The sequence below is a fragment of the Canis aureus genome, chromosome 24 (genome assembly GCF_053574225.1).
Source record: "Canis aureus isolate CA01 chromosome 24, VMU_Caureus_v.1.0, whole genome shotgun sequence".
Classification (NCBI taxonomy): domain Eukaryota; kingdom Metazoa; phylum Chordata; class Mammalia; order Carnivora; family Canidae; genus Canis; species Canis aureus.
This window is the reverse complement of record NC_135634.1, coordinates 19,751,366-19,767,587: the sequence shown is the minus strand read 5'-3', so window position 1 is coordinate 19,767,587 and position 16,222 is coordinate 19,751,366. Positions and strand designations below refer to the sequence as shown.

Below are 16,222 nucleotides of genomic sequence, written 5' to 3'. Positions count from 1 at the left end.
AGTGGAGGGGGAAAAATCTTTATTTGTAAATGATAATTTTTTTTGTCATTCCTCTTTATTTTTTTAATAATAAATTTTTTTTATTGGTATTCAATTTGCCAACATAGAGAATAACACCCAGTGCTCATCCTGTCAAGTGCCCCCCTCAGTGCCCATCACCCAGTCACCGCCACCCCCCGCCCTTTTTATCAAATATGTGGAAGCCAATGCACAGAGCAGCTCTGACTGAGAGCGGCAGCTCTGCGAAGGTGCCTCAAAGAAAAGGGAGGCTGTTGGTCAGGTTCTTCTCTCCAGTTTATTCATCTCTCAAACCATCTCCTTCTACCGTGAGACAAGAAGAGAATTCCACAGATCCATTCCTCAGCTGCCCTGAAGCTAGCTTCGCCAGATTGGAGGCAAGTCGGACTTCACAGTATGCAGCACCAGGTAAGCCAGCAGCGCAGCCTTGTACCTCCAGACACCTGGCCACCTAGCCTTAATGCCTAATGTTTCATAGTTAAGATTTCCTGTCTCCCACATCAAACCTACAGCAATTTTGTCCCTCTGGGAGACAGAAAACTCTAAGAACAGACGGGTGTCTCCACAAACACCTTGAACTACATAAGCCCTCTGTACCTCACAGACCCAACAATAGGGACAGCTGGGAGACCTCCATTATAGCAATACTGACTTTTGAAATAGAAATTAAATTTAGTTATAGAAAAATAAAGTTCTATTTCTCACACCCCCAAGTTTATGATCTGAGTTTTTTTACCCTCTGCATGAACATTGTTGATGTTCAAAATTTTTCGGGGTCATGACTCTCAACCTAAGTCACCTGGGCTGCAGCTTAGGTGACCTCTATAAGTGACAGAAACTATCTTCCCCAGCAAGCTGTTAAGGTAATGATCTCTGAGAACAAGGATGGAGGGAAGGCAGCACAGAAGCTTTCCCGTTTACTTTATACAGTGCTACATTACTTTTGTAATTTAAAAAATTAATTAAAAATAACATCAATTATATCTCAACTTTAAGAAAAGAAAAAATAAAATATGTTTATAATATACCTAGTGCATAGTAAGCCCTCAATAAATGATAGCTACTACTGAGAAGGTCAATGAAAAACAACAGTTCTTGAAAGACAACTATCCACAAGTCATGAAATTAAGGATTTGTCCTTATTACTGTTATTTATTTCCCAATCTTTATTTTATTTTTTTTTAAGATTGTATTTATTTATTCAAGAGAGAGAGAGGCAGAGACACAGGCAGAGGGAGAAGCAGGCTCCATGCAGGGAGCCCAACGCGGCACTCATCCCGGGACTCCAGGATCACACCCTAGGCTGAAGGCAGCGCTAAACCGCTGAGCCACCTGGGCTGCCCTATTTCCCGATCTTTAAACAGGATATTTTGACTTACTGATCAAGCATTTAACCAAATGAATTACTGTAAATATTTTAAAAATTCTAAACAGAACATAGTACATAAACTCAAATAAAATTTGATATTTAAACAGGTATTCTCCAAAATTATACACGTGTGTCTTACTTTATGGAAAAAAATGATTTTTAATGATGAGCTCTCTAAAATTATTTCCTTACTAATTTCCTACTATTTTCTACTTTAAAGGGAGGCAAATAGATGAAATAATATATCAGTCTGAAATTTTTTGTCTAAGGCCATTAGAATGCTGATAGTCATTGGAATCAAACAATTGAACACTAACTGATGATTGTGGTCGCCTGTTAGTTTACATTTCTCATGCAACACCAATCTGAGCTTCTTTAGTCTGTTACTGGCTACCCACAGAATTTCCCATAATCCCATCATTATACCCACTGCTTCTGTTGTCCTGGTTTTGCCTTCTTTTTTGCCTTGTAAGGCTGGACAATACTTTCACTTCTTACCACCTGGACACATGGCATTTTATTATTGAGGATGGGCAATACATAAAATGAGTTGTTTCCCTGTTTTATTAGGTTTAGCATATTGTATGTTGTGTTTACTAAAAAAGATGATTACTCACACTATATACAACATCCAAAGATGTCATATAAAGAACTTTATTGGATTCATAAAACTTTTCTCATATAGCCAGGATCATTGTAAGATGTATTTGTGAAGTGTAAATGGAAGAACATTTTACTATATCTAGTCAGTGCTGTTCCCAATCTCTGCCAGGCTTTAAAATAAAAAAAAATCTCGTTAAACACACCCACAGGCACACACAAATCAATATTCCTCATCAGCAAATAATTCTTTGTTCATCAGTGATTGATACTACCAAAATGACTAGTTAAAAGCCATGAATTTTTTTGAGCTTTTACATTTTAGCGAATGCATCAAATAGCTTAACTTAAAGGGTTTTCCACTAACTACCTGAATCCCCAAAAGTGATTAAAATAGTACAGATTCAATCACCTCCATATACTTGTCAAAATAGAAAAGGAGCCATGCTCGCCCTAAAACTAAATGATAATGCTAATCACCCAATTATAAAACTAAAGAATTTTGAAATTATCTAAATAAGTCCTCCAAGACCATTTAGAAAAGGAATGCTACTTAAACAGTTGCTCAGTTGTGTTTTACTTAAAAGTTACATCATAGGCTCTATATATTGGCACAGGATTCCTTTCTATTCTCAATAAAACAAGAGCCACTCAGCTTCTGATGCTGCTATAATTGGTACTTCAAAAAATAAAGAAAAGGATATCTACCCTTCCGTCTGTCCTGGTTCCCTGGTCCCCAAAGGGGATTACTTGAGGAAACTGAATCCTTTGCTCCAATCACACATCTGGCCTTGAAGATGTAATTTCCAATTTACATTAGAATCTATAATTTACACAGACTTTATGGAGAATACAGATAAGGATTCTATTTTTAGATACAATGAACTCATAAGGAAACTACAAAGTTTATTCCAAGTAAACATATTTGGGGAGTGTTCTCTCTAATTAAGCACAGGAGATTTTTCTAGTTTGGGAGGAGCTATCCTTTTGTACCTCATTACCTAAAAACTCATTTTTCCTGGAAGGAATTTTTAAAGACTTCCTTGTGTATCTCCCTATCTCCTCAGTAAAATAATTTTTCAGGTTTCAAAAAAAAAAAAAAAGCTACCTATTGCCTGTGGGAAAGTGCTCCTCTCTCCCCTTGTCCTTGGGTCTGCTGGCTGCCGTATTCAATCCCGTCAAATACTTAGACTATGGCCACTGAAACTCCTATGTGCCCATGAGATGGGAAGTGAGTTCACTCAGCTGCAATGGCTGGGCCACATTGGAATCCCTTTTTGCCACCGCTTCTTGGAACACTGCCTGTCAAGTCCCTGTGACCCCACATTGAGGCTACCTTTAGCACTTTGAAGGTGAGCAGCAGAAAAATGGATCCATCTCCCAGGGAGTTCTAGAAGAGCCTGTACTGTTCTAAGGGTGTGAAGAAGGCAGAGGGCTGGCCAAATAGCTGAGAAGCTATTTCAGAGGAAGGCTGCCTGTTTCTATCAATTCTCATAAAACTTTCTGTGGAACTTGACAGAGAATGATCAATAAATTCTCCCTTCCCTTTTGCCCAGCGTCAGAAAAATGAAGAGGCTACATAGCAGAAATTACTCCAGATTTCAGGCCTGGATCTGGTCCTTTGTTGTCACTCACTTGCTCTGTGATACTGTGAAAGCCACTTATTCCAATGAATTTCCACCTGCGCACCTACCAAATGCTTGTAGCAACTGTATCAGGCTAAGTTCCACCAAAAAAAACAAAACCAGTAGGAAATAGATAGACCCTAATTACAAACAATTGGCTTACACAATTCTGGGGGCTGGTGAGGCAGATCTGAAGGCTTTCAGAAGCGGGGCTGGACCTCTGAATAACAGGTTTATGGAATTTTATGTTCGGGGAAGACTCAGATCTGCTCTTAAGGCTTTCACCTTTTTGGATTGTACCCACCCAAGTTCCATCACAATCTCCCTTGCTTAAAGTCAACTGATTATAGTCTTGAGTCCCATCTTCAAAATACCACACAATACCTAGATGAGCATTTGATTGAATAACCAGACACTGTAGCCTCACTAAGGGGACACATCAAACTGACCTTCACATGAATATTTGTCCTTGCCAAGCCCCAGGCCTGTGAAATAATGACTTACACTTCACATACCTGGGACATTTTAAATGTGCTCTCTCTCTCTCTCTCTCTTTTTAAATTTTATTTTATTTTAATTCAATTAGCAGATAGTGTATTATTAGTTTCAGAGGTAGAATTCACAGACTCATCAGTTGCATCTAACACCCAGAACTCATTATATCACGTGCGCTCCTTAATGACCATCACCCCAGTGACCCCAACCCCCCACCCCATTCCCCTCCAGCAACTCCCAGTTTTTTCCTAGAGTTAACAGTTTCCTATGGTTTATCTCCCTCCCTGATTTTATTGTGTTTTTCCCTCTTTTCTCCTTTGATCCTCTGTTTTATTTCTTAAATTCCACATATGATTGAAATTATATGACAATTGTCTTTCACTGATTGACTAATTTCACTTAGCATAATATCCTCTAGTTCCATCCATGTCGTTACAAATGGTAAAATTTCATTTTTTGATGCCTGAGTAATATTCCATTGCATATGTGATATGCATATATCATATCTTCTTTACGAATGTCTGTCAATGGACATCTGAGTTCTTTCCATAGACTGGCGACTGTGGACATTGCTACTACAAACATCAGAAGGGCTACAGGTGCCCCTTTGGATCACTAATGTTTGTATCTTTTGGGTAAATACCTAGTACTGCAATTCCGGGGTTGTAGGGTAGCTCTATTTTTAACTTTATCAGGAACCTCCATACTGTTTTCCAGAAGGGATGCACTAGCTTGCATTCCTACCAACACTATAAGAGGGTTCCCCTTTTTCTGCATCTCTCCCAACATCTGTCATTTCCTGAGTGGTTAATTTTACCCATTCTGGCTGGTGTGAGGTGGTATCTCAGTGTGGTTTTGATTTGTATTTCCCTGATGCCAAATGATGCAGAGCATTTTTTCATGTGTCTGTTGACCATTTGTATGTCTTCTTTGGAGAAATGTTTGTTCACGTCTTTTGCCCATTTCTTCTTTTTTTTAAAAAAAAAAAGATTTTATTTATTTATTTATTCATGAGAGACACAGAGAGAGAGAGAGAGAGAGGAGAGAGAGAGAGAGAGAGAGGCAGAGGCATAGGCAGAGGGAGAACCAGGCTCCATGCAGGGAACCCAATGTGGGACTCGATCTCAAGGCTCCAGGATCATACTCCGAGCCAAAGGCAGATTCTTAATGGCTGAGCCACGCAGGAGTACCTTCTGCCCATTTCTTGACTGGATTCTTTGTTTTTTGGGTGTTGAGTTTGATAAGTTCTGTATAGATTTTGGTTACTAGCTCTTTATCTGATAAGACATTTGCAAATATCTTCTCCTATTCTGTTGGTTGGTTGGCTTTTGGCTTTATGGACTGTTTCCTTTGCTATGCAGAAGCTTTTTATCTTGATGAAGTCCCAATAGTTCATTTTTGCTTTTGTTTCCCTTCCCTTTGGAGACATGTCTAGCAAAGAAGTTGCTGTGGCCGAGGTCACAAACGTGGCCGCCTGTATTCTTCTCCAGGATTTTGATGGATTCCTGTCTCACTTTTAGCTCCTTCATCCATTTTGAGTTTATTGTTGTGTATGGTGTAAGAGAATGATCCAGTTTCATTCTTCTGCATGTGGCTGTCCAGTTTTTCTAACACCATTTATTTAAGAGACTATCTTTTTTCCATTTGATATTCTTTCCTGCTTTGTCAAATATTAGTTGACAATAGAGTTGAGGGCCCATTTCTGGATTCTCTATTCTGTTCCATTGATCTATGTGTCTGTTTTTGTGCCAATACCATACTGTCTTGATGATTGCAGATTTGAAGTCAGGCATTGATGTCCCCAGCTTTGGTTTTCTTTTTCAACAATCCTTTGGCTCTTCAGGGTCTTTTATGGTTCCATACAAATTTTAGGATTATTTGTTCCAGCTCTTTGAAAAACGTTTATGGTATTTTGATAGGGATTGCACTGAATGTGGAGATTGTTCTAGGTAACATATACATTTTAACAATGTTTGTTCTTCTAATCCATGAACATAGAAAAATTTTCCATTTCTTTGTGTCTTCCTCAATTTCTTTCATAAATGTTCTATAGTTTTCAGAGTACAGATCCTTTACTACTTTGGTTAGGTTTATTCCTAGGTATCTTTTGGTTTTTGGTACAATTGTATATGGGATAAATTCCTTAATTTCTCTTTCCTCTGTATCATAGTTACTGTATAGAAATGCAACTGATTTCTGTGCATAGATTTTACATCCTGCCATGTTGCTGAATTGCTATATCAAAAATATCGATTTTGGGGTTTTCCACATGCAGTATCACGTCATCTGTGAAGAGGGAGAGTTTGATTTCTTCTTTGCCAATTTGGAAGCCTTTTATTTCTTTTTGTTGTCTGCTGAGGCTAGGACTTTTAGTACTATGTTGAAGAACAGTGGCAAGAGTGTTCCTGACTTTAGAGGAAAAACTGAGAGTTTTCCCCCATTGAGAATGATATTTGCTGTGGGCTTTTAATATATGGCTTTTATGATTTTGAAGTATGTTCCTTCTATCCCTACACTGTGGAGAGTTTTAAACAAGAATGGATGCTGTATTTTGTCAAATGTTCTTTCTGCATTTATTGACAGGATCAAATGGTACTTATCCTTTCTTTTATTAATGTAGTATATCACATTGATAGATTTGCAAATGTTGAACCACATTGCAGCCCAGGAATAAATCCCATTTGGGATTAATCTTGGTGAGAATTATTACATTCATGTTCATCAGAGATATTGGTCTGTAATTCTCCTTTCTGGTAGGGTCTTCATCTAGTTTTGGGACAAAGGTAATGCTGGCCTCATAGAATCAGTTTGGAAGTTTTCCTTCCATTTCCATTTTTTTAAACAGCTTTAGAAAAATAGGTACTAATTCTTCTTTAAGTGTTTGGTAGAATTCCCCTGGGAAGCCATCTGGCCCTGGGCTTTTGTTTTTTGGGAGATTTTTGATGACTGCTTCAATTTCTTTGCTGGTTATGGGTCTGTTCAGGTTTTCTATTTCTTCCTGTTTTAGTTCTAGTAGTTTAAATGTTTCTAGGAATGCATCCATTTCTTCCAGATTGCCTAATTTGTTGGCATACAATTGCTCATAATATTCTCTTATAATTGTCTGTATTTCTTCAGTCTTAGTTGTGATCTCTCCTCTTTCATTCATGATTCTATGTGTTTGGGTCCTTTCTCTTTTCTTTTGATAAGTATGGCTAGGGGTTTATTGATCTTATTTATTCTTCCAAAGAACTAGCTTCTAGTTTTGTTGATCTGTTCTACTGTTCTTTTGGTTTCTATTTCATTGATTTTTACTCTAATTTTTATTAATTCTCTTCTACTGCTTGGTTTAGGCTTTATTTGCTATTCTCCAGTTCCTTTAGATGTAAGATTAGCTTGTGTATTTGAGACTTTTCTCATTTCTGAAGAAAGGCCTGTATTGCTATATACTTCCCTCTTAGGACTGCCTCTGCTGTTTCCCAAAGGTTTTGAACAGTTGTGTTTTCATTTTCATTTGTTTCCATGAATTTTTAAAATTCTTCCTTAATTTTATGGTTAACCCATTCATTTTTTAGTAGGATGCTCTTTAACTTCCATGTATTTCCCTTCCAAATTTTCCCTTTTGATTGAGTTCAAGTTTTAAAGCACTGTAGTCTGAGAATATGCGGAGAATAATCCAAGTCTTTTGTACTGGTTAAGACTGGATTTGTGACCCAGTACATGGTTCTGGAGAATGTTCTCTGTGCACTTGAGAAAAATGTATATTGTGATGTTTTAGGATGAAATGCTTGGAATATACCTGTGAAGTCCATCTGGTTCAGTGTGTCATTCAGAGGCCTTGTGTCTTGTGAATCTTCTGCTTAGATGATCTGTCCATTCCTGTGAGTGGGGTGTTAAAATCCCCTACTATTAGTGTATTATTATCAATGTGTTTCTTAAATTTTTTTATTAATTGGTTTATGTAATTGGCTCCTCCCAAGTCAGGAGCATAAATATTTATAATTGTTAGATCTTCTAGTTGGATAGACCCTTTAAGTATGAGATAGTGTCCTTCTTCATCTCTTATTACACTCTAGGGTTTAAAATCAAATTTGTCTGATATAAGGATTGTTACCCCAGTTTTCTTTTGATGTACATTAGCATGATAAATGGTTCTCCACTCCCTCACTTTCAATCTGGAGGTGCCTTTGGGTCTAAAATGAGTCTCTTATAGATAGCATATCTATGGACCTTGTTTTTTATTCAATCTGATACCCTGGTTTTTTTGATAGGAACATTTATTGAAAGATATGAATTTGGTACCATTATATTACCTATAAAGTCACTGTTTCTGTATATTGTCTCTGTTCCTTTCTGGTCTTTGTAATTTTTAGGCTCTCTCTTCATGTACAGGATCCCCTTTAATATTTCTTGCAGGGCTGATTTAGTGATCACAAATTCTTTGTTTCTGTTTGTCCTGGAAGCTCTTTATTTCTCCTAATCTGAATGACAGCCTTGCTGGTTAAAGTATTCTTGGCTGCATATTTTTACTCATTTAGCTCCCTGAATATATTAATTGGTTTATGTAATTGGCTGCTCCCAAGTCAGGAGCATAAATATTTATAATTGTTAGATCTTCTAGTTGGATAGACCCTTTCTGACATGCCAGGTCTCTGTGGACAAGTCTGTTGCCAGCCTTACATTTCTATCCTTGTAAGTTAAGAATCACCTTTCCTGAGTTGCTTTTAGGATTTTTCTCTTTGTCTCTGAAATTTGCAAGATTCACTATCATATGTTGAGATGTTCACCTATTTTTATTGATTTTGAGGAGGCTTCTCTGTGCATCCTGGACTTGAATACCTGTTTCCTTCCCCAGACTAGGGAAGTTCTCAGCTATTATTTGTTCAAATAAACCTCCTGCCCCCTCTTTCTCTCTCTCTCCTCTTCCTCTGGGACCCCAATAATTCTAACATTGTTGGGCTTTATGGTATCACAGATCTCTTGAATCCTCTTTTTAAGGATTTCACAATCCTTGTGATCCAGTAATTATCTCTCTTGTCCTCGTTCCTTTATTTTCCATCATTTGTTCTCTATCTCACTTACTCTCTCTTCTGCATCATTTATCCTAGCAGTAGAACCTCCATTTTTTTTATTGCATCTCAATAGTAGCCTTTTTATTTCGACCTGATTAGATTTTAGTTCTTTTATTTCTCCAGTAAGGGATTCTCTAATATCTTCTATCCTTTTTTGAAGCCCAGCTAGTATGTTTATAATCATTGTTTTGAATTCTGTTTCTGACATCTTACTTGTATCTGCATTAATTAAATCCCTGACAGTGATCCCTGTGTCTTGTTCTCTTTTAGGGGTGAATTCTTCCATCTTGTCATTATGTCCAGAGAAAAATAAATGAGAGAACAAAAATATAAAAATAGAAACAGCAACACTGAGAAAAATATACACTAAACAAATCAGAGGAGATCAGAAACCAAAAAAGAAAAAAAATGTAGAAATAAATCAAACAGAAGGTGAACAGAGCGATAAACTAGATCCTGGATGTATTTCAGTCTGCTAGAAGAAACTAGATCCCAAAGTCAGAAAGAAAAACATATATATACATGAAAATAAAATTGAATACAATGAAAGGAAGCCAAATATGAAAATATATATATATATATAAAAAATGTAAATGTAAAAGTGAAAATTTTAAAAAATTTAAAAAAGAGTTGATAAAATAAATTAGCTGAGAAGGAAAAAAATTTTAAACCAAAAGACTAAGGATTCATGAGAAAAAAACACAAATTCTATATACTATTTTCCCTTAGTGCTGGAGATTTGCAGTTCTGTATGATGGGTAAACTTGGTATTAGCTGGATGTTCCTGCTGGCCTTCTGGAGGAGGGGCCTGTTGCTCGGATTCTCAGGTGTCTTTGCCTAGGGGGAACTGCACCCCCCTTGCCAGGGTGCTGGGTTCTCTAGGTGGCTTTTGTTCTGTGAAGGTTTTCAGCACCAATCTGAGAGATGAAAATGGCAGCACCTGATCTCTAGCCCCAGCACTGAAATTTCATTCCCCCCTACTCTTCAGTGAGCCCCCAGAGAAAAACAATCACTCCTGTCTCCCTGGTTTCCATCCATATTCTGTGTTCACTCAGAACCTCAGCCTGTGACTGAGCATTTTTATCTCGGGCACATGACCACATTTCAAGTCTCCAAACTTTACAGATTCCTGCAGTGTGCACCTGCACCATTCCTCCCAGGAGGTCTCACTGTGGTTCTGCCTCTTGCTGGACCCCTGATCAATGGATAGTAGTCATCTGACAGTACAGCACTTCGTGGTTTATGGCAACATCAAGCAGAAAGCCCACTCTAACTTCCCTGCTCTGATGCTTGGGAACTCTGCTGCACTCAGGCACACCCATTCTTTTTGTCCCACCTAAGCACCTTTCAGGCAGGGACGTCCCCCACAGGAGTAGACCTCCAAAAGTTCTGATTTTATGCTTCGCTGCCTATATCACTCTCCAGTATCCTGCTTACAGAGGATCTCTCCCCCCATGGCTTATCCTCCAATATACCGCCTTGGATTCACTTCTCCACGTCTTCTACCTTACAAAAAGAGGTCACTTTTCCATTTGTAGAATTGCAGCAATTCTTTTCTCAGATCTCTTGTTGAGTTGGTAGGTGTTCAGAATGATTTGATTATCTAGTTAAATTCCAGGGACCAGACAAAATTAGCATCCCATACTCCTCTGCCATCTTACTTCTCCCTAAACTTGCTCTTTTAGTTATTATATAGTTAGTTATTTTCTCAGTGTTTTTTTAGTATAATTGACACACAATGTTACATTAGTTTCAGGTGTAACACACAGTAATTTAACATCTCTAAAAAGCTATGCTAAGTTCAACACCTGTGTAACTGCCATCTGTCACCATACAATGCTATTGATACCACTAACTATATTCCCATTACTTATTCATCTCCATTACTTATTCATTCCATAACTGGAAGCCTGTATCTTCTACTCCCCATCCACTGATTTTGCCCATTCCCCTACCTCTCAGTTTATTTTCTGTATTTATGAGCCTGATTTTGCTTTTTGTTCATTTATTCATTTGTTTTGTTTAGATTCCACATGTAAGTGAAGTCAAATGGTCTTATTTCATTTAGCATAATACCATCTAGTTCCATCCATGTTGTCCCAAATAGCAAGATCTCATCCCTTTTTTGTGCCACATAACATCCCATTGTGTCTATATATTACATCTTTCTTATCCATTCACCAGTCAATGGACACTTGGGTGGCTTCCATCTTGGCTCTTGTAAAAAAAAAAAAAAAATTCTACAATAAACATAGGAGTGCATATATATTTTTAAATTAGTGTCTTCTTTTTAAAAAAGATTTTATTTATTTATTTATGAAGGACACAGAGAGAGAGGCAGAGACATAGGCAGAGGGAGAAAGAAGTAGGCTCTCTGCAGGAACTCAATGTGGGACTTAGTCCCAAGACCCCCAAAATCACACCCTGAGCCAAAGGCAGACACTCAACCACTGAGCCACCCAGGCTTCCCAGTGTCATCCTTTTCTTTGGCAAATACCCAGCAGTGGAATTATTGGATCATAGGGTAGTTCTATTTTTAATTTTTGGGTAACCTCCATACTATTTCTACAATGGCTGCCTGAGTTTGCACTCCCAACAGTGCACAAGGATTCCTCTTTCTCCACAACTTAGCCAGCACTTGTTATTTCTTATCTTTCTAATTTTAGCCATTCTGACAGATGCGAGGTATTATCTTTTTTTTTTTTTTAAAGATTTTATTTATTTATCCATGAGAGACACACAGAGAGAGGCAGAGAGGCAGAGACACAGGCAAAGACACAGGCAGAGGGAGAAGCAGGCTCCATGCAGGGAGCCTGATGTGGGACTAGATCCCAGGACTCCAAGATCACGCCCTGGGCCAAAGGCAGGTACTAAACCGCTGAGCCACCTGGGGTTCCCCGCGAGATGATATCTTATTGTGGTTTTGATTTGCATTTTTCCCTCATGATGAGTAATGTTGAGCATCTTTTCATGTGTCTCTTGGCCATCTGTATGTCTTCTTTAGAAAAATGTCTACCCAGGTCCCCTGCCCATCTTTTATGTAAACTTGCTCTTTTAGAAACATGAGCAATTCTATAAAAAAAAAAAGAATATTAAATTCTAAACTACTAACCTCAAATTCTCCCATATTTGTTCATGTATGTACATATAATTCCACTCAGCTGCAACCAGTGTACATGTAACTTATTTTCTGGTATTTTCACCTAACTTTATTTCATTTAGGCATAACTAGTATTGACATTTTCTATATATTTATCATTTTTTCCAATTGATCTATAGCATTTATTCATGTTAATATGCTATAGTTTTAAGTCATAGCCCCCTTTTAGCCATTTGCGTAGTTCCAAGTATTTGTGATTTAAAAAGCACTACTAGAACACATTTATACAAGTAATTTTTTAAACTTTTGAATAAAAAAAATTCTTCCTTCTTTTGTAGATGCTGTAATTATGCACTTCCTGCTCACCACCTAGCACAGGTGAAAGGAAGAATCTCACCTCTACTTCCATGTATGAGGTACCAGGTCTCCCAAAGAGCTCCTCTGGCAGGCTGGATCTAAAAAGGAGTTTGCAGGCTTAGAAGAAAGGAAGCATTTTCATTATTCAAGTTTAGATTCTGCATATGGTAATGGTATACTTACTACTCTTATTGTACTTGGACTAATTAACCTTTCCTTCTGATTTAATATAGATTTATAAAATCAGTGATCTTTTAGAGCAAGTTTCCTGTTCCAGCAAATGTCCCTGTCTTGGTTTACCACCCTCTCTGGAGTTTCCCTGGTGTAATCTGAAAGTGACTAATTGTTATGGAGAACAGGGAAAGACCAAAGAAAAAGGAGACCATTCCAGGTTGGTAGGTAATAGTTTTAACAAGGAGAGGGAACTTACATATGAAGCTTATCTTGGGTGGCAGCAAGATGAGTGGATCCCTGCCTCTGCCTGCCAAATCTTACAAAGTTTATAAAGAGGGCTTAATTAGGTTTAGTCATGTATATCATTTAAGTATTCTCAATATCACATCACAATATCAAGACTAGGTCCTTGGAATGGCCTCTGGGAGTAGGAAAGGAAAGTGAAACCCACATTCCAAGGAAGGGGTTGGTGAGGAGCCTCTGAGCGTTTAGGTTGAGCTCACAGGTGAACTGGCAGTTATGTCTTTTCAATGACCTTCCCCAACATTCCACTCCTCATGACTGGCCCTTTACAGTCTCACACACCCCTCTTTCACAATGGGTCCTGAGCAGTTGGCAAGGAGTTTCACTAGCATGAGGTGGCTCAGCTGGTGGCTCTCTGGCTGCATTGGAGCAGATACCACACCAACACAGGCACATGTAAGAGAAAACACAGGTTAAGATAATAATTCCAAAATCACTGATAACTTTCCATAAGAGCCTGTGATCCAAACCACTGATTCATCAACTCCCCTAAGCTGGGAGTCAGATCACTCGGGGAGCTCACTGTGTCCTTATGTGACTTTTTTTTTTTTTAAGATTTTATTTATTTATTCATGAGAGAGGCAGAGATGCAGGCAGTGAGAGAAGCAGGCTCCCTGCAAGGAGCCCGATGTGGGACTCAATCCCGAATCCCGGGATCACACCCTGAGCCAAAAGCAGATGCTCAACCGCTGAGCCACCCAGGTGTCCCTCCTTATGTGACTTAATAAACATGATACATTAATATATTCATCAAATATGAACACACAACATTCTGTTTGGATAATGACACAGGTGCTTCCTTGTAAGGCAATAATAATGTCAATAGCCATTCTATTTTGGAGGATAGCTTTTCTCATCAGAGACATTTCAGTGTTCAGTAAAGACAGTCTTTGTTAACTATCACGTAAGTCTTGCTGGGTGAATTTAGTAAGGATTTCTATGTGTGCTATAACATCCTCCATACCAAAGGAGGGAACAAAGATGGCAGCCAAATGATCAAACCAGTGAGAAAATGCACCCACCTGGCCTTGAGGAGAGAGAGGTCGGGAGGTTTAGAAAGTTGACCTGGTTGTATATACCATGCTTGTTGGTGGGAGGAAGCAGCATTTTCAGGCATGAGGAGATGCACTAAGGGCAGGCTATGACGGACCAGGACCTTCATCTTCTCCCCTTTGGTGGTGCACGTTCCATTCCTGGTATAGTGACTTTTATCATGTCCAGGTTGGAGCAGGACAATAGGATCCTGGTGGAAATGGAATAGCTCTCCCTCACAGAGGGATACAAAGTAACTATCCCAGCAGGAGGTCCCACTGCAAATTCTTGTAGATAATTCCTTTCTCAGGTGTGGTGGGTTGGTGTTCTCAACAGGATAGCTTGTTGATCACAGTGAGAGTCAGAGCAATGGCTGCTTCCCACAACTTCTTCATGGTATTGGGTGCTTCAGCAGGGGTTCCAATCTACCACATGGGGCAACAGGCCATACTGGATGATCATTCAAATGTATTAAAGCCTGGGACAATACTTTAGTCCATCAGCCAAGGTGGTTTTACTTGCTAACAATTTGATTTGCTGCTTTGATATTCTATTTTTTCTTTCTACCAACCCCGCTGCTTATGAGTAATAGGGAAGATGGAACCTCCTTTGCCCACTCTTGCATGTCAGGACTTTTGAAATGTGAACCCCAATGACCATCTTGTCAAGGAGGGTACCCATATGTGGTACTTAGCTTCTCTAATCCCTAATGGAGGCAACTTGATTTGCATAGCAGCAGTGGAAAGCTTTGGGTTAGGCTAGATGTAGGGTCCACACAAAGCAAGGCATATTTAGAACCCTCACCCAGAGGAAGGGAACCAACCTAATCAATTTGCCAATTTCTCATTGGCTGGGAACTTCAGTGAATGGCCCCAGATTCTTTTGACATTTTCTTTGGACACTGTTTAAAAAACATAGGACATGCTGTTATTGGATTAACCAAGTAACTGTACTTCAAAGGCAATCCAGCATCTTTGGCAATATGCCATCCTACTCAGACATTGTGATGGCTGCTCTTTCTAATGCACCCAACCTGCTGTATCTACTGATGAGCTGGTAATAGGGCTTGTACTTGAGCGTCCTGATTACCAAGAGGTATAAGTGACCTATGAGCTAGAGCATGAAAAACAGTGAGAGCTATCTTAGGCTGTTGCAGGTGGACCCAAATGTCTTTCCACATATTTTGCTTCCAGAAGGGTTTATGTATGATCATCTACCCCTTAGCTTTCCATTGTCCAAGCCACAGGGGTTAATCCCTACAGAACAAACTAATCGTCAATGCAAAGGGTTAATGGCCAGAGGTCATGTGTGATCACCAGCCAGATCATTCTGCATCAACCCCACTGGCTGATGCACTGGCTGCTATGTGGGAGGTTTACCACATGTACACTGCTAGGAGCTGATATTCTGTGAGGATATATTGGGCCTCTGCCCCCTAGGGGCATTCTCCTGTTCTGTGGTCTCTGCCACAGTGTTTGACAAATACCTTCCAGAGTAGTATTTTTGCTTTCTCAAAGGCAATTGCTACTTTGATCCCCAGTCCTACACATGCCCTTTCTTTACCAGGTGGCATACTGTGCCAGGTATGCAATTGAAGTTCTCCAAACCCCCAAAATCCCTACAAGGTTTTATACCTTATTAATCACAGCTTACCATCCCAAACAACTCCCAAAACCTTACAGCAGTGTCTGGGCCTTGAGCTTTCTGTAGGGTCATTGCCCATCTTCTCCCTCATAAGTGTTCCAGCAAAGCCTGTAGGGTGTCCTGCAGCAAAGGCAAATCTTTACAGGTTAACATGATACCATCAATGCAATGGGCCCATTGTACTGATGTGGGGAAGGAGAACAGGGACAGGTCTCAGACTACCATCCAATGACATACTGTGGGACTATGAAGGTAGACTTGGGAAAGTACTTAAAAGGTTCATTATTATCTCTCCCACAAGAAGGTAAATCAATGTTATCAGAAACCTGTACCTGTCAGAAATATTTTTCATGAATTTCCTTGAAGTGAAGCACTTTTGTAGGAACAATTTTTGCCAAAGCCTCAGAGCAAAATAACTGTCTGTGAATGACAAAAGCCTTTAAATGGCCATGGT

General features: G+C 39.0%; 1 long non-coding RNA gene across 5 annotated transcripts in view; it reads right to left on the bottom strand.

Moving 5' to 3' along the window:
• LOC144295880 (uncharacterized) overlaps positions 1–16,222 on the bottom strand; it is a 34,730-nt gene that overhangs the window by 14,448 nt on the left and 4,060 nt on the right. The window contains exons 2-3 of one of the 5 annotated variants that reach the window (XR_013363006.1): positions 12,656–13,451; positions 11,174–11,375 (exon numbers count right to left, since the gene is read on the bottom strand). This is a non-coding gene — a long non-coding RNA (uncharacterized LOC144295880). Of the gene's footprint in view, positions 1–11,173; positions 11,376–11,442; positions 13,452–16,222 lie in introns of those variants that run through there. The other 4 variants (XR_013363007.1, XR_013363008.1, XR_013363005.1 and 1 more) reach the window with 4 other exon arrangements.